General features: G+C 33.5%; 1 pseudogene; it reads left to right on the forward strand.

The window, feature by feature from the left end:
- Nucleotides 1-6,100: 6,100 nt before the first annotated feature.
- On the forward strand, nucleotides 6,101-6,987 carry LOC121229708 (protein argonaute 4-like; annotated as a pseudogene).
- Nucleotides 6,988-20,413: the final 13,426 nt, after the last annotated feature.

Below are 20,413 nucleotides of genomic sequence, written 5' to 3' on the forward strand. Positions count from 1 at the left end.
GCTAAGTATGCAATTGCAGCAGGTATTTATAGATACCAGATTACTCACTCAAGTCAAAGAAAGACAATTTTGAAAATTAAGGAAAATTATAAAAAATTAAAAAGAAAGACAGAAAAAAAAAAACATGAGCATATGGTATGTAGGAAAGTAAATAAAATGGAAAGGCCACTTTCTTACTTTTGTTGGTTTCTATCTATTTGTTCCAAGTTGATGACTGCAAATATCTACTAAATATTTAATTAAGAAATGTGGTAGGCAATATATTATATTTCCATTTTGTTTACTTTGACAGAATTGAAGTCATCTATGTATTAGCAGACTCTTCGTGACCAACCATTCTGTTTTATTTATTGTTGAAATTTCGTAACAAACTACAGTAGCTTGTTGGTCAAGACTTTGAGGCATCCTTCCATGCAAATCAGTTGATTGTATAAGGGATAATATAATTTTTTTCCATAAACTTTGCAATTAGGTCCGTTTTAATACTTGAATTGATATTTGGATCCATTGTGGTCTCTAAATTTGAATTCCGTTAAGATTTAATGACGTGACTACTATTCTTGGAACATGACTGAATTGATTGTTTGGACTAATTGGACCAAGAACTAATAGGTATACTAGTCCAAACAAAGATTTGAACTGATTGAATAAAAAATTACTCCAAACCGGTAAAAATTGAAAGCTAGGGTAAAAACCAGTAGTTGCACAAGTGAACCGGTTTAATAATTTTTTTTAAAAGTATTTATGAATATTTATTTATTGTTGGTTTAGTGGCTGAACCAATCAAACCAATTGAATCAGGAACCAATAGTTTTAATTTTTAAGTGTTTATGAATATTTGTATAGTTTTTTAATTTTTAAGTGATGATGTAATACGATCTCAAAGTACCACATATTAAATTTTTATCTTTTTAAAGTCTATGGATAACAATAGATTTAATTGTCAAATTTAGAGATAAAAAAAAATTATATTATCGCATTATATAAAAAGGTGAGCAAATATTATATATTTACTAGATATATTGATATCCACTAATTGAATAATTTTTTAAAGATAATTATGGATTATTAAAAATTTTGGATTTAATGAGAAAAAAATATTTTAAAATATTGTGAAAAGAGAAAAAATATATTTGTGAAATTTGTGAAAAGTGGGTAGTATGTTTTGGACTTGAGGATTTTTCTAACAAGATAAGGTGAGTTTTATTTTATTTAAAAAAACTATAGTTAAAATTTATTAAATTATATATATATAGATATTTCATTTAATTATACTATTTTTATTTGAATTATATCTAATTAACATATAACACCAATTTCATAAATAATTTTTAATTAATAGAGAATTAAAATACTAACATATTATTATAAACAAAAATAATAGATAAAAGATGGATATGAGAATATGAGAATTTCTATTGCATTCTCTATTTTTCATCATCTTTACAAATAGCATACTCCTCTCTCTGTAGACACTCAAATTTTCTCGGGCCCAGAAATAAGTCCAAAAACGAAGATTTCAGTCTAGAATTACAAATATAATTTGGCCCGATCGGAATGGCCCATTACTTGAAAATATTTAAGGTCCATCTACAAGTTTGACTCAAATGGAAATATAATCTTCAATGATATGCAATATTAGATATGATTGCAATCTTAGATATGATACAATCTTAGATATGATATACAATCTTAGAAGATATGATTTTGTAATCTTAGAGATTTAATTTGTAGATATCATTTAATCTTAACCGTTGATGTAATTGATCTGTACCGTTGGATTTGGGGAGGCTTAACTATAAATAGAGGCCTCTCCCCTCATTGTAAAACAACTTGACTTCACTTGAGTTTTGGGAAGCAATAAGAATTATTGAGAGCATTCACTCAAATTTCTCTCCCTCTTGCGTTCTTATTTTCTACGGTTTGTTCTTATTTATTCTTTGTTCATATTCGTTTTTAACCTTTTTTTATTTAATCCCTATCTCCTTGATTTTTTAATTCTCTTTTATATTTTATTTTTTTAATAATTTTAGTATTATATCAAATTATTTTTTTATTAAATTCTATATTATTCATTGTTTTAAAAAATATATTTCATTTAATTGAAAAAGTTTTTTTCTTAAATAAGGCAATGTTTGGTGTTTAGAAATTCGGAAAATAGTGCCCTAACATGCTGGGTTGCGATTTTTTCGTTTGACTAAATAACCAAATATCCTTTTAATAAATTTTCAAAATCATGAGATAATTTTAGTTACAAGGATTTAAAACATCGTGTCCTAACATGTTGGATGTGATGTTTGTATACTTTCAGAACAAAGGAATCTCAAGTTTCAACTTTAAATTGTTCAAGTTTTAAAATCTTTTCAAATTTTCGACATTAGGACAATAAATAATCAATTCGGTACCAATTTTGGGCATTACGAGGGTGCTAATCCTTCCTTGTGCGTAACTGACTCCCGAACCTGTTTTCTTGCATTTCGTAGACCAAAATGTTTTATAAAGGTGATCCAATCACACCTAAAAAGGTTGGTGGCGACTCCCATTTTATTTTTTCAAAAAGTCGAACCCCGTTTTTCAAACACCTCTTTTAAAAATGGTTTCGACAGCTTGACGACTCCACTGGGGACCTATAAAAGAGTCAAGCCGAAAATTGATTATTTTCTGTCTTAATGTCGGAAATTTGGAAAATTTTTAAAATATGTCATTTTTACATGTGTTAGTTGCATATGTTTGTTATTGTTTACGCACACATTGCATTTGCATGACCATTGTGGTCACACCCTTAAGTGGGAGTGAGAAGCTATGCTTTCGTGAGGTTTTCACCTCCGCATGGGCTAGTGGATTGCTTTCGGGATACATCTGTACCTATGTCTTTGTGAGATTTTCATCTCCGCATGGCCATAGGGAAATGTGTCCCCCTGATCCGAACTTGGTCCATATGAGCCTATAATTGGTGAGGATTGAGGAATTTGCTGGTTCAGGTACCCTTACTTTAGAACTGAACTACATATAGTAAACTTTAAGTGCTTGCCCCAGGTAGTATGATGATGACCTTTAGTGCCTACCTTTATAAGTTCTTATTTATTATATTTTTTATATATGTGACACTGACTTGTTTTTCTTATTTTGCTATCATTTCATATCATTTATCATTAAAAGGTGTCGATTCAAGGTTCGATTTCTGAGTTAGAAAGTTTTGTAATGGGGAACGAATATCTTAATAAAGTGAAGGACAACTCTTTCGTTTGTGCTTGGTCAGAGAAAACCCAAATAGAAAAAGGAAATAGTGTCATCGAAGGATACACATCAGAATTATGGGATTACACTCTCATCAGTGTGATGCAAAATAACCTCCAAGAGTTAAAGGAAATATTGGATTAATGGAGTAACGAAGCCAAGCAGTTGTTCTACAACAGTTATGGGGAATTGCAATATTTGCTTGACATGAAGATAGATGAACAATTCAAGGTGAGCGTGGGGAGTACTGAGGGACACTTCTACCATTATAGATGAAGATAGTCACCTCGTGGATGGTAGGGGTATAAGACATACAAAATTGAATTGGATGGAAAGAGTTTTGCTTATGATGGTAGAAAGGCTCACTTACTATAAGACCGCTACCAAACAACAAGCTGGAATTTACTGTGGTACTTTAGGATGTTGTACCTATCAGAAATAATGGAAATGCAAGACCTAATGACCGGGACAACCCAAATGAGCATGAAAGAAAGAGATTAAAGAAGATCGTATCGTTTAAAGACTTTTAAAGTGGAGATTAGCTATGCTGCTAAGATACTCATGCAAGCAATTCGAAATGTTCTGTGGAGGCAGAAATTTAAAGACTCTCAAGAAGCACTGAGGATGTTTGATATCATTTTCAGGCAGTATGCTGCAAAGCTGGAATGCCTACTTGTTCGCTAATCTTTCTTTCAAGGTAATCAGAGCAACTTCACAAACATTGGAGGAGGTGTCTTTGGCTGTAGAGCTTCATTCATAGGTGAAGCCGTAATTCAAATTCAAGAGATAGCTGATCATTTAAAAATACTGGTAGAAAGGGCAAGCACATTGAGCACCAATATGAGCTACAGTTCAGATAGAGGTCGAGAGTTAGCTTTGTTATTAGATAGGGTTAAGACTCTGGGCCTACGAGCGAAAGTGTATTTGTAATCCGTTTTATGAAAAGATTTTTGTTCCTTAAATAACGTTTTCTAAAATGAAACTGAATCGAGATCGATACCTTTTTGCATTCATGCATTTACATTACATTACATCAAAGAAAAGAAGGTGTTGATTCAAAATTCTATTCCTAAATAGAATAGTTTGTCATAAGGAAACAAATTTCTTGATAAAGTAGATTATAGTGCGGTCGTCTAAATATAGTCCAAGTAAACACGACGAGAGAAAGCTAGTAGTCCACGGAGGAATACATGATGTAATTGCCAGAGATTCAAGCCAACAAAGGTTATCCAAGAGCACGATGAGAGAAAGCCGGAAGTCCACGAAGGAATACATGACTTGATTTAATTGCCAATAAAGATTATCCAAGAGCCGGCACTTTTTGATAAGTATCATGAAGATAAGCGAGCAAGAGATCGAGGCTCAGATTAAGCAGCAAGGAGCTAGCAAAGGCATCTTTTGGAGAATTTACAAGATTCGACCATGAAGAAAAGATCAGCGTTTACTTGGACTATGAAGGGCAAGATCGCATATGTAATCTACTTTCATGTAAAGAAATCTGTTTTCTAGAAAAGTTATTCTAATGGAATTGAATTAAAGATCAATATCTCCTTTTCTTTTGCATTCATGCATTTGCATTGCATCACATCAAATGCATTTAAATCCATAAAAAGACCCTAATTAGTTAAAGTTATTAAAAAGAGAAAGAAAAAGAGAGAGAGAGAAGAGGGTCACGGCTGAGTGAAAAAGAAGTTGAATGAAAATTAACGACGTTCCCTTACATATCCTCGACTTTTGTGTCAGGAGGGATAGCTTACCTGGAGAAGGAGATGTTTGGAAATGAAAATCATCCCATCAATGTCATACATGAGGAAGGGACTGAACAAAGAAACCTTGAGGGCATTCGCCCTTACGAATCGGGAATTTCTTTAAACAATTGGACTGCAGAAGAACTTCCTGCAATCTTTAGGAATTTTACGGAGTAATATTCAGAACACTCTTGTTGCTCTAAAGCCTAGGAGTAATGATATTTCTTTTGAGAAGTGGGCTCATGTTCAGACATTTTTATTTTCAATAAAACATACTTTTATTTATCCGAGTAAATATTATTTCATTCTGATTCTTTTGACCTTTGACATTCTTTATAAATTTTCATTTCATGTAAATAGTCATTTTTGAATTCATTTATTCCTTGTATATTCTTTTGTGTGCCTATCATAGATCCTTAGATATCAATGACACGAGCAACGATACTACTGATTCAGAGTTCCTTTTGAGTGCGATATGTGTTTAGAGGAATCTCAGTACTTTGAAGGTGACAGAAATTGTGACTTGTTTCTAAATTTGTTGAAAATGGTTTTTACCCCATGAAGTGGTGGTAGGAAATGTAGCCTTAGAGGAAGGAAAGATTGTGAAATTGGAATTAGCTGAGGAGACAAGATAAGACCTTGTTGAGACTATTATGGGAATTCAAAAATGTGGTCCAAAAACGCATGCAGGAGGATTTGCAATTGCCAGAATAAACATGAGGTTTTGGGGCACTGTTGGTCCACCATGAAAAGGGATTGCATCAGTTGTACAATGAATGCCAAATTTAAAGGAGTCAAGACTTATGGGGTATGTATGTTATGGGCCAGAGCTCGTCAAAAGTTTCAAGCTGACAATGACTCACCTTTGTGGACGTCAACTACTCCATTAGGAGGGGAGATAGCTTCATATGCCAATATTACAAAGTCAAAAGTCATCCATTTCAAAAAAAAAGATTATATATAACTGCACAATGCCAAAAGTTTACAATCTTTTCAAAGATAATGCTCCATACCACAGTACAACAAAGGTTGCCAAAAGAAAAGAAAAGGAAAAAAATTACAGAAGATGATCGAGACTGGTAAAAATTGGCATAAGAAACTACCGCCTACTCTCTATGCTTACGCTGGGGCAAACACCTTTAATTCCAGTTGTTTCAAAGGTTCCAACCATCATCCTTGGAATGGGTGCATTGTTTGGCTTTCTTAAGCAGTCTGATGTGTCGTCAATAGCTGCGATGGTTAGCTCCAAGCAGTGGCCATTGATCTCCAGCTATAGGGCATTAGGCCGTACATAGCCTCTGAAGCTTAAAATGATAGATTCTTTCTTCAAACCAATTTCTGACAAAGTGGATGACGGTATCATGAAGGAAGCTCTCTTAGACTTCTATACAAGTTCAGGGAAGAGGAAACCTGATCAAATCATTATTTCCAGGGATGGGGTTAGCGAGTCTCAATTCAATCAAGTTTTGATCAAGTTATTGAGTCTTGCAAGTTCCTTGACGAGAAGTAGAACCCTAAAGATTGTGATTATTGTTGTACGAAAAACCATCATACCAAGTTTTTTCAGCAGGGATCTCCTGACAATGTGCTACATGGTACTGTCATTGACAACAAAGTATGCCATCCAAAGAACAATGATTTTTACCTTGGTACCCATGCTGGAATGATTGGAATCACGAGGTAGACCCACTATCATGTTCTCTTAGACCAAGCTCAGTTTTCGGCTGATGATCTGCAAGAGTTTGTTCATCCCCTATCCTATATGTATCAAAGAAGCACCACCGCCATTTTTTTGTGGCTCCTATTTGCTACGCTCATTTGGCAGCTTCACAGTTGGGGGCAATTTATGAAGATTAGGGATGCTTTAGAAACATCATCGAGTCATGGTGGGATGTATGCTCCGGGAGTAATCTCTGTACCTCAGCTTTCCAGGTTGAAAGATAAAGTCAGAACTTCATTCTTGTCTGCTGAGAATCATTGAACCATGTTTTTGTAGGGTTTGACAAACAACAGCCAGGACTGTTGCTGGGGAAATCCCTTTCATGGGTTTATGAATCAAGATTTTTCCTCTAAGCTTTGATGGAGTCAAGAATTGAATACCTCTAGTAAACTTAACTTGAAAGTATTCATCTTAAACAAACGTACCAAGAATGGATGACACAGACTTATGACAAAGAAGGTTCATCCAAAAAGATTTCATAAAGGAAACCTTGTGCTGAAAAAGATCATTCCCATGCAAAAGGATGCCAAATTGGGAAGGGCCATATGTTGCGAAGAGGGCTTTCTCTAGAGGTGCACTGATTTTGACAAGAAATGGATAGGAAGAATTTATCTAATCCAGTGAATTCGGACTGGGTCAAGGAGTATTTTGTCTGAAGGAGAAGGGAAGCCAAGGTGAAAACCCGCAAAGGGCACTTTGGGACTTCTATTTCAAAAAAAAATAGAAAAAAAGAAAAAAATAAAAATGGAGAGGCTAAAGTGAAAACCCGCAAAGGGCGCCTTGAGACCAAAGGGGTTTTGAGTTGAAAACCCGAAAGGGCAGCTCAAATTTGGAAAGTCATGCAGTAACTTTGCTATTCCGGATTCGACGAGAAGTGAAGTATGTTACATATCGAGGCATCAACGAATTACTATGGATCTTTTAAACACATGTTGAACTCAAGAAAGTCTTCATGGAGCTGGTGTATAGACGCTCAAGCGACGATATCTGGGGCATCTGATTTCTGTCCTATTTACTATCTTTGGATTCTTTTTCTTCAAAGATATGTTCTCAGGATAATCTTTTTGCATTCCTTCCAATAATTTGTCCAAATCTAATTATCTTTAAGATCCATTTATTTGTCTCCCATTATTCATAAAGTATGTTGCATTGAAATAATGATAGATGAACTAAAATATCTTCACAAACGAAGTTTTGCATATTACTCTGGAAATTTCTAGATAATACAAGAAACTGAAACAAAATAATTATTTAAGGAATTCTCATATGTATGGGTTGGAGATACTCGAGAGATTTTCTTCTTCAGTCCAAAAGGTGGTTGGACGTTTTAAGCAATATTGATCTTAAGAAAGGATCATTTCATAAACATTTTCAGTGGGTCGTAACATTTGGGGAATGGTATGGTAGACCAAATTGATGGAAAAGATTCGAGGCATACGAGCAGAGTATGATTGATATGTCGAGAAAAACGAGGTGGAAAGCTCGATAAATGAATAAGTGATGACGTCCGAAATAGGAGTTATTTTCATAAATATTTTGCATCATAATATGTCTAATTAGGAGCATGACATCTTAATTATTTGGCATAAGCATAAATTCCAGGAAATCAATTCTACAAGTGGATTCCCCAGTGGACAATGTAGCAAGATTGATTGAAAATTACAAAATTCATCGCCTTAATCCCCTAAGCAGTAGGGTAACAGGTTAAATTTGCAGATCTTATCTCCCTAAGCAGTAGTGGAGCAGATCAAAGACTCGCCTTAATCCCCTAAGCAGTAGGGTAACAGGTTCACAGATCTTATCTTCCTAAGCAGTAGTGGAGCAGATCAAAGACTCGCCTTAACCCCCTAAGCAGTAGGGTAACAGGCTAAAATTACAGATCTTATCTCCCTAAGCAGTAGCAGAACAGATCAACGACGACTCTCCTTAATCCCCTAAGTAGTAGGGTAACAGGTCAAAATTGCAGATTTTATCTCCCTAAGCAGTAGTAGAGCAGATCGAAGATGCGCCTTAACCCCCTAAGCAATAGGGTAACAGGTTAAAGTATAGCAGATCTGGCCTTCAGGTGTTCACGCTAAAGTAGATCCAAGATGATTTGGCGTCTCTGTATTGTCAGAGAACAAATCGAAGAAACAGATTTGGCATCTCTATATTCGACAGAGAGCAGATCGAAGACATTGCTGATTTGGCTTTCACATGCTTACGATGAAGCAAATCTAAGATGAATTGGCATCTCTGTATTGTCAGAGAACAAATCGAAGTTTGGCGTCTCCATATTCGACGGAGGGCAGACACATAACAGATCTGGCCTTCAGATGTTTATACTGAAGCAAGATCCAAGATGGTTTGGCATCCTTGTGCTTACAAGGAACAAATCAAAGATATAGCTGATTTGGCTTTCACGTGTTTACGTTGAAGCAAGTCTAAGATGATTTGGCATCTCTGTATTATCAGAGAACAAATAGAAGTTTGGCGTCTCCATATTCGACAAAGGGCAGACACATAGCAAATCTGGCCTTCAGATGTTTATACTGAAGCAAGATCCAAGGTGGTTTGGCATCCTTGTGTTTACAAGGAACAAATCGAAGACATAGCTGATTTGGCTTTCACGTGTTTACGTTAAAGCAAGTCTAAGATGATTTGGTATCTCTGTATTGTCAGAGAACTAATCGAAGTTTGGCGTCTCCATATTCGACGGAGGGTAGACACATAGCAGATCTGACCTTCAGATGTTTATACTGAAGTAAGATCCAAGATGGTTTGGCATCCTTGTGCTTACAAGGAAAAAATCGAAGACATAGCTGATTTGGCTTTCACGTGTTTACGTTGAAGAAAGTCTAAGATGATTTGGCATCTCTGTATTGTCAGAGAACAAGTCGAAGTTTGGAGTCTCCATATTCGACGGAGGACAGACATATAGCAGATCTAACCTTCAGATGATTAGACTGAAGCAGATCCAAGATGGTTTGGTATCCTTGTGCTTACAAGGAGCAAATCAAAGACATAGCTGATTTGGCTTTCGCGTGTTTACGCTGAAGCAAATCTAAGATGATTTGGCATCTCTGTATTGTCAAGGAACAAATTGAAGAAGCAGATTTGGCGTCTCTGTATTCGATGGAGAGCAGATCGAAGATATCAACATGACAGTCATGAGTTTGCAAGAAGCAGATTGAAGCCGTCAAGAGGCCATTTAAAGAAGATCAAGAACTCAAGACTCGGCAAGACCGGGCAAAATTGGTCTTTTTATAGTCTTTGCTCTATTCCTGTTACACAACAATGAGCAAAGAGGGGCAGCTGTAGACACTCAATTTTGCCCGGGCCTAGAAATAAGTCCAAAAACGAAGATTTCAGTCCAGAATTACAAATATAATTTGGCCCGACTAGAATGGCCCATTACTTGAAAAGATTTAAGGTCCATCTACAAGTTTGTCTCATATGGAAATATAATCTTCAATGATATGCAATCTTAGATGTGATATGCAATCTTAGATATGATACAATCTTAGATATGATTGCAATCTTAGATATGATACAATCTTAGATATGATTGCAATATTAGAATATGATATACAATCTTAGAAGATATGATTTTGTAATCTTGGAGATTTAATTTGTAGATATCCTTTAATCTTAACCGTTGATGTAATTGGTCTCTACCGTTGGATTTGGGGAGGCTCAACTATAAATAGAGGCCTCTCCCTTCATTGTAAAACAACTTGACTTCACTTGAGTTTTGGGAAGCAATAAGAATTCTTGAGAGCATTCACTCAAATTTCTCTCCCTCTTGCGTTCTTATTTTCTACGGTTTGTTCTTATTTATTCTTTGTTCATCTTCGTTTTCTACCTTTTTTTATTTAATCCCTATCTCCTTGATTTTTTTATTTCTCTTTTATATTTTATTTTTTTAATAATTTTAGTATTATATCAAATTATTTTTTATTAAATTCTATATTATTCATTGTTTTAAAAAATATATTTCATTTAATTGAAAAAGTTTTTTTCTTAAATAAGGCAATGTTTGGTGTTTAGAAATTCAGAAAATAGTGCCCTAACATGTTGGGTTGCGATTTTTTCGTTTGACTAAATAACCAAATATCCTTTTAATAAATTTTCAAAATCATGAGATAATTTTAGTTACGAGGATTTAAAACATCGTGTCCTAACATGCTAGATGTGATGTTTGTATACTTTCGGAACAAAGGAATCTCAAGTTTCAACTTTAAATTGTTCAAGTTTTAAAATCTTTTCAAATTTTCGACATTAGGACAATAAATAATCAATTCAGTACCAATTTTGGGCGTTACGAGGGTGCTAATCCTTCCTTGTGCGTAACCGACTCCCGAACCTGTTTTCTTGCATTTCGTAGACCAAAATGTTTTATAAAGGTGATCCAATCACACCTAAAAAGGTTGGTGGCGACTCCCATTTCATTTTTTCAAAAAGTCGAGCCCCGTTTTTCAAACTTCCCTTTAAAAAATGGTTTCGACACTCTCTATATATGGAGATTAAACTCTTCATATTCTAATACGTAAATAGAAAAAGGGTTACGAGAATGTGAAAGGTTTAAGGAAGATTAAAAGTTAAATGTTAAAAAAGATGAAAAGTGGAAGATTAAGGAAGATGAAAGGTGAAAGGTTGAACATCCACTTTATATCATTTATAACACTTCCCCTTGGATGTCCATTGTATAAAGGATATGCCTCATTAAAAATCTTACTACAAAAAACCCTTTGGGACAAAAACCTAGTGAAGGAAAAACAATACATAATCCTTTGATACATAGTATATCACAACCAAAAAAATGTACTATGAATTTACTCCCTCTTATGTAAGCATCATTTCAGATCTTTGACAACACAATTCAATTTTGAAAATTAACTTTTAAAATGTAGTAATAGGGAGTGTCTTAGTAAAAAGATTTGCCAAGTTCTCACTTGAACAAGTCTGTTGAACATTTATATCTCCATTCTTTTGTAGATTATTTGTGAAGAAAATTTTTTTTAATATATGTTTTATTCTATCACCTTTAATATTTCCTTCATTAAGTTGTGCAATGCAAGCTGTATTATCTTCATATAAGATTGTTGGAGCTTATTTTTCAGAGCATAAACCACAATCTTTTCGTATATGATGAATTATAGACCTTAGCCACACACATTCACGACTAGCCTCATGGATTGCAAAAATCTCAACATGAGAAAAAGTAGCAGCAATTGTTTGTTTCATAAATCGCCAAGAAATTGCAGTACCACAATATGTGAAAACACAACCAGTTTGTGATCGATCATGTAAGGATCATATAAGTACCCTGCATCTGCAACAAATTCTGTTTTGGGTAGGTTAGGGAAAAATAAACGTATATCTATTGTACCTTGAAGATAACGAAAAACATGTTTAATCTCATTCCAATGTTTTCAGGTTGGACAAGAGCTAAGTCTTGCTAATAAGTTGACAGAAAATGATATATCAGGTCATATATGACTAGCAAAATACATCAATGCACTAATATCACTAAAATATGGTACTTCAGGACCAAGAAAATCTTTATCTTTTCCCTAAGGATGGAAAGTGTCTTTATTTATATCAAGTGACCTAACAACCATTGAAGTGCTCAATGAATGTGCATTATGCATGTAAAATCTTCTTAGAATTTTTTCTATATATATTATTTGATGCACCAGAATTTTATTCTTTAGGTGTTCAATTTGTAACCCTAGCCAAAATCTTGTCTTTCCAAGGACTTTTATTTCAAATTCTTTCTTTAAGCACTCCATTGTCACTAAAATCTTTTCAAGAGTCCCAATGATATTTAAATCATTAACATACAAAATAATTATAACAAATCCTGATTTGAACCTCTTTATAAAAATGCATGAGGTAATGGGATCATTCTTATAACATTCCCTCAATAAATACTCACTAAGGCGATTATACCACATGCGCCCAAATTGTTTCAATCCATAAAGGAATCTGTTTAATTTGATTGAGTTATGTTCTCGAGAACATGAATTAGCTACTTTTGGCAGTTTAAAACCTTATGGGAGTTTAGTGTAAATGTTATTATCAAGTGGGTCATATAAATAGGTTGTAACTACATCCATTAGGTGTAAATCAATCCCTTCTCTTATTTCTAGACTAACCAAGAATCTAAAAGTAGCTGCATCCACCACAGGAGAGTATGTCTCTTCATAATCAATACCAGGTCTTTGTGAAAATCCTTGTGCAACCAAACGCGTTTTATAACTCACAATTTCTCCCTTTTCATTTCTCTTTCTCACAAAAACCCATTTATCTTCACAAGAGATTTTAACTCCGCCTCAATTGATTTTTTCGATTGTGGCCAATCATCTCTTTGTCTACATTCTTCAATTGACATTGGTTCATGATCCACATTGTCATTCAAAATATCTAGTGCTACATTACATGCAAATATGTCATCAACGTCAATTTGATTTCGATTCCACTTGATTCTTTACATGACATAATATGTTGAAATCTCTTCATTATCAAGCACCTGAGATTTTTTTTGAACTTTAGTCATGTCTAAAATCTCTTCTGGCGATCCTTTTAAAGTCATTGCTTCCTCGATCTGACCATCATATGTTTTTTCTCATTTTCTTTTTCGAGGATTCTTATTTTTAAAACCGATTGGTCTACCACGTTTCAAACGTGTTTTAGACTCATTAGCAACTAGAGTTTGTCCTTCACGGACATAAATTTTGATTGGAGCATTTACAGCTAGTATGTGTGATTTTGTCACTTTTTTTGGATCAGTAAATGTTCCTGACAATTGATTTGCTAAACTTTGTAAATGAATTATCCTCTGAACCTCTAGTTCACATTGTTGTGTATGAGGATCAAGATGAGACAATGATAATTCATGCCAATCTATTTATTTTTCCAACTATTTATTTTCTCCCCCTAACGTTGGAAAAATTGACTCATTAAAATGACAATCAACAAATCGAGCTGTAAATAAATTCTCTGTTGATGGCTCAAGATATTTAATTATTGATGGGGATTCATATCCAACATATATTCCTAACCTCATTTAGGGACTCATCTTAGAGCATTGTAGTGGAGCAATCAAAACATATACAATACATCCAAAAATTCTCATATGGTAAATATTTGGTTATTGACCAAAAAACATCTGTAACGGGGAGAACTTATGGTAACTTGTTGGCCTGACTCAAATTAGTGATGTTGTATGTAGTATGGCATGGTCCAAGCAGAAATTGGAAGTTTTAACTTCATAAGTAATGGTATTGCAATCAATTGGAGACGTTTGATTAATGATTCAGCAAAATTTGTCATTTTGATTAATGATTCAGCAAAATTTGTCATTATCACAAACAAAATTTGTCTCCATTTTCTTCCCTATAGAATAATCTAAAAGAAAGATATGACTACCAGAAAATTGTAATTCTTCCTAAAACTCGTTATGATTGACTGTATTTGAGATTACAAGATTTTAAATCTGTGAGTGAATATAACTCAGCTATATTGAAAATCACTTCCTAATTGAAATTTTGTGGAGAGAACATAGTTGATGAGAATACGTTAGAAAAAACATACTCCACATTTCATGCAAATAATATTGTCCTACAAACACAATATCGTGAAAAAGGTTTTAAGAAATATTCTGAGTTAATATCTTGCCTTCTTGTGGTTGAGCAAAATAAAGAACTACTAATGAAAAATAATGAGTCACGTCCAACTGGCTCTACTCCATTCCCTGAAGTGAATGTGACATCATATAACGGAAAAGATAAAGGCTCAAGGTATGTAATACATTTTATCATGATGTCCATTATGATAAAATTACTTGTGTTTATAATTTGTTTCATTTTTTCAAAGTTCTACTAATCTCTTAATTTGTTAAAAACTTCTAACATGGTCAAATTCATTTAATTTAATTTATGACTAAATTGTTGTAATTATTTGAGTATTTTTTTTCCTATTATTTTATGCTTGAAAGTTTTGTTAAGGGATTAGTTATGTTTATTTGAAAGTTTGTTAAGGAACTACTTATATTTATATTAAATTTATATTGTAATCATAGCTAGCTTTAGGAAGTATTACGGTTTTCCGGTGATCATATCTTTTTTTAGACTATTCCAAAAGACAAGTAGATCTTTAACGGTCAAATATTTAGTCTTTAGTCCCTCATGGAGATGATGGCGAAGAAATATCATAGCTTTGGCCTTATCTTGACTAGATATTTCATTTCCTTCATTAATAGTTTCACTAAGGCCTTTTGCATCTAAGTGTATTTCAGAATCTAACATCCATGATAAATAGTTCTTTTTAGTGATATCAAGAGCCACAAATTCAAGTTTTGCAAGGTTCAACATTGATGATATAGATTGATTTAAACTAACAAAAAATGCAACTCTTGGATTAATTTAAGTGCTCGTGTTGATAATGTATTATAAACAAAAATAATAGATTAAAGATGGATATTAGAATATGAGGATTTTTATTGCATTCTATATTTTTCATCATTTTTTCAAGTAGCATACTCCTCTCTATATATAGGGAGATTAGACTCTTCATACTTTAATACATAAATAGGAAATGTGTTATAAGAAGATGAAAAGTTTAAGGAAGATTAAAAGTTAAAGGTTAAAGAAGATGAAAAGTGAAAGGGTAAAGGAGATGAAATGTGAAATGTTGAATATCCACTTAATAACATTCATAACACATAGTACTTTATATAAACTTTAGACATTTAAACATTTTGGTTAAGTTAATACCATTAACTAGGACAATTCTAAAATGGTAAGTTTATAGTTTAACTATTTTTAAGTTTATAAAAATTAATATAATGATAAAATTACATTTTAACTTTTAAAGAAAAAACTTATAATTCAATTATATTTCAGAAAAGACTTGGACCTTAAACAAAAATATTATGTATAATTTTAAATAATGAAAATAAAATTGCTTTTATTCAAATTTAATACTACTTCTTGCTTTAAAGTTTAAATGTTTTCTAATGTTGTGAATGAGTATAGGAATGAATTTTCTCCTGAGTTGATTTGTTTATTTCAAATCCGGGTTAGTGGTGCTAGGGCCAATGGTATTATTAAAAAAATCAAATATTCTAATTCTTTTTAGGTCAAGGCTAATAAGTCTGCTGGTGGAATTTGGTTATGCTGGAATAAGGATATTCTAGTGAATATTTTGGAAATTCATTGTCATGTGATGCCTTTGAGGATTTGCAATAAGTAAGGTTCTAATAGTTTTATTTGTTCAATTGTTTATGCTAGTCCACAATCAACAGTAAGAAGGAAGTTGTGGAAGTTGTTGGATTCTTTGGTAAATTAATTAGTTGGTCCTTGGATTCTGGCTGGAGATTTTAACTTGATTATTGATAGCTTAGAAAGGGCGAGTGGTGCTTCTATTTCAAGAATTGGGTGCAGATGGTTTAGCAAGTTTTTATTTAGAAATGGATTGCGAGATTTGGGAGCTAGTGGAGCTCAATTTACCTGGTGTCAAGGGGACTTGTCTCAGAGATTGGACAGGGTTGTTTGTAATTCAGATTAGGATTCTGTGTGTCTAATTCTTATGTTAAGAATCTTCATAGATTGAAATCGGATTATAGGTCGATTTTAATCACGCTCTGTCTGAAGGTGAGCAAAAGTGATAGGCCATTCCGTTGTCTTACTAGTTGGATCTTTCATGTAGCTTTTTAATACCTAGTTAGTGATAATTGAAACAATGAGATGACGGTTGATGAGATTTTGGAGCATTTCCAAGAAGCAGTTCATGATTCGAATAAGCTTGTTTATGGTAACATTTTTGTGCATAAAAGGAGGTTGATTTTAGAGTTGGAAAGGGTGCAAAGAGTGTTGAAGTGGCAAAATTCTTTAGGACTTCGCTATCGTGAACTTGAACTTCAACGGAAAATAAAAAAAGTGCTAAAGCATAAGAAGTTGTTGTGGTTTCAAAATTTAGATCAGTTTGGCTCAAGAATGGTGATAGGAATACAAATTACTCTTATAGCGTACATTGGCTAGGCAGAAAAGGAACAAGATAGAGGGTCTTACCATTAAGAGTGGTGATTGGTACTTTGGTGACACAGAGTTGAAGCAGCATGTTGTAAATTTTTTTAGAGAACTTTACATAGTGGATTATTTAGTTAGTGGTGTGTTTCCATGCTATGGTAAATTTCCTTCAATGTAGTCTAATGAAAGGAGGAGTCTACTCTTAATGGTTTTTGATGATGAGGTTTAGGGTGGATGGTTTTCAGGGGAAGCTTTTTCAATCATAATGGGATATTGTTGGGCCTCAGATATATTCCCTAGGCAGGCATACTTTGGGGGGTCAGCTGTTAGATCCTAATTTGAACAAAAATTTGTTGGTACTATTGCCTAATGTCCAAAGCCCGAAGGGAATTTATCAATTTAGACCGATAAGTTTGTGTACAGTTATTATGATTATTACAAAAACTATAGTTAATAGACTGAGACCACTGATGGTTAAGCTAACTTGTTAGAACCAAGTAAGTTTTATCTCAGCCAGGATTATCATTGATAATGTAGTTATGGCACAAGAAGCTGTGCATTCTTCGAAGGATTTTAAAGGTAGTAGATATTGGATGGTTCTAAAGATCGATTTAGAGAAGTCTTATGATAGAATCAGATAGGATTTTTTGAAAGACACACTGTCTAAAGTTAGGTTTCCTCTGTATTTAGTTGATTTGATTTTAAACTGTCTCATTGTCGACTCTTCAGGTTTTTTGGAATAGTGTTGTTACAAAGCCTTCAAGCCTATGAGGGGAATAAGGCAGGGAGATCCACTATTTCCTTATCTTTTTGTATTTTACATTGAGAGACTAAGGCATCTAATTGGGGAGGCGGTTGAACGAGACTCTTGGAAGCCTTTGTTTCTTTCACGTAGAGGCCCGGTCGTATATTACTTGTTCTTTGTTGATGATTTAATGCTATTTGGTGAAGCTAATAGGGGTCAAGCAGATATTGTAAATGGTATTTTGGACACATTCTGTCATTTTTCTGGTCAAAAAGTGGATAGAGGTAAATCACAGATTTTTTCTCCTAATACACTAGACAACCTTGCGGATACTATTTGTGTTAAGATAGGTTTTAACCGAGTATAGGATCTTGTTATCGACCTTGGATTACCGTTTTTATATAATAGAGTTACGATGAACAAAGTAAAGAAAAATTTAACTGGGTGAGAAGCGAGGAAATTGTGTTTGGTTGGATGTATAACTCTAGCAAGGTCAATTCTCTTAGCTATTCCAAATCATTTTGTGTACGATGTGTATCCTTATTTTTGTATGTAAGAGGATTGAGAATATTGCTCATAACTTCATTTGGAAAGCTAGTTTGAGGTTAAGAAAACCCGCATTGTTATCTTAGGGTGAGTGTTTTCGTCTGCTAGACTCTGAGGCATGGTTCTGAGAAACTTCCAAGATTAGAGCAAAGTTTTCTTATTGAAGCTTGGTTTTTAGTGCTTTCAAATACATATTCCTTGTGGGTTAGAGTGATAAAGAGTAAATACAACATACAGGGTTTGCTTCCAAGCTCTATTTCCAAAAGTAACTATTGTTTCATTTGGAGGTCTTTAATGAAGTTCTGGCCAGAAATCATTGCTAATGTCTACTGGTTCGTTGGAGATGGTCGTCTAATGAACTTTTGGAATGATTTGTGGCTTAAGCAAGTGGGTTCTCTCCGTGATTCCTATATAGGTCCTGGACAGCCGGATGGCACTTTGTGAGTTTACAACATGGTATTTAAGAATGGAAGCTAAGACTAGAGTCATCTTAGTGATGTTGTATAGGTCATATTATCTTGCAAATTTCAGCCATAATGTCACCGTCACTTGAAGCGGGTTAGGATTGCCTAGCTTGGAAATAGATGAAAAGAGATGTGTTTTCTTTTGCCAAAACTTATAGGAAGTTGGTCTATGTTGAAAACACTGTTTCTCCTATTGTTTAGAGTTTGATATGGAAAGCGAGGGCACCTCAGAGGGTAAGAGTTCTCTTGTGGATTTTTTGGAAGAATAGGTTGCTGACAAATTGTAAAAGAGTGCGAAGACATATAACTAGCGATGGTGATTGTCCTTGATGTAGTAGTGTTTTGGAAACGGAGGTCTATGCTATTTGGGATTGGCTTTTTCTAGAGTTGTATGGCTTGCTGTGGTTCCAATGTGAGTTTATAATGTTTTTTTATCTCTATCATTTAATGAATGGTTCTTATGGAATTTACATAATAAAGGGAGTTGTAGTAATGCTGATATTGATTGGCAAACTCTGTTCTCAAATTCATGTTGGTTTCTTTGGAAAAACAAAAATTCATTTGTTTTTTCTAACAGTAATAGTTGTGTTCCAGCCCTTGTGGATACATGTTATACGTGGGCAAGGAGTTATGCAGAGATGAATTTGAAATTGGATCATCCTAGATCTATGTGCTCTTTATTGAATTGGTCTCGTCCAACGAGGGATTGGATAAAGCTTAATAAGAATGGGGCAGTGTCACATAATGGACTTCATGCGTCCATTGGAAGTGTACTTTAAGACTCAAATGTAGAATGGTTGTGTGGTTACTCGATGTCATTGGGTAAGGACTCCGTTTTCAAAGTTGAAGCCAGAGCGAAGGTGGAAAGTCTTTTTATAACTTGGGGAAAGGGGTTCAAGAGGATTGAGGTGGAATGTGATAATGCTTTGTTAATAGAATTGTTGTTAGCAGCTTGTGGGGCTAATAGTAGCTTGGTAGAGTTAAGGCTGTTGCATCAACTCTTGTGTAGGAAGTAGGATGCAAGAGCATGCCACATCTCAAGGGAACATAATGAGATTGCAGATCATATGACTAAATGTGCTGCAATTGGTAATCAATCTTATAGTTGTTTGAAGAACCTTCAGTTTTGGTACAAGATTTATTTATTGTTGATCACACTGTATCATTACCTACATAATGTTAACACGTTGATGTAACCACTTTATGCTATTTCTTTTTACCAAAGAAAAATGTTTAAATGTTTTCAAGAATCATTTTAATTCAAAAAATACAAACAAAAATAGAAACATGGAATATTGAACATGCACCAAATTATGTAACCTCTTAAAAGAAAAGAATATATTATAAATTTTGCCTAAATATTTTTAAATTGCCAATGATAATCGTATACAAATTTTAATGGCGTATTAAGACATTTAATATATGTTGTAAAGTATAAATAAAAGAAATAGTAGAATAATGCATAATTTTTTTTTATATACAATAAGGAAACGTGATGAACTATGTCTCACTTAAATTGCAATATTTAATTGTTTTTGTTTTTGTTAGTTTTTTAAACCGTACGTATAGAAAGTCATTATCCAAACATAATCAATATGAAATAAAAGTTCATTCGATGGTTTTTTTTAATTACAAATTAATGATAATTCATGTATCACTTTTCTTTTTTAAAAAATAAAATACAACAATTGCAAATCCGAATTTTTACAAATGAAATTTTCTTTTGCTAGCAAAAATAAAACACCAATTATATTAAATTAATTTAGTAATACCATATCTAATAATTTACTCTACACGAATTAATGTGCCTTGTATTATTATTTGATATTTTATGAAAATCAAACTGATTTATGATTTTTATGACCAATCTAAATGTATTGTTAAATAGAATGTATAATTGGTTAAGATATCACTTCAAGCTATAAAATGATATAAACATC

This window comes from Gossypium hirsutum, chromosome A01 (genome assembly GCF_007990345.1).
Source record: "Gossypium hirsutum isolate 1008001.06 chromosome A01, Gossypium_hirsutum_v2.1, whole genome shotgun sequence".
NCBI lineage: Eukaryota > Viridiplantae > Streptophyta > Magnoliopsida > Malvales > Malvaceae > Gossypium > Gossypium hirsutum.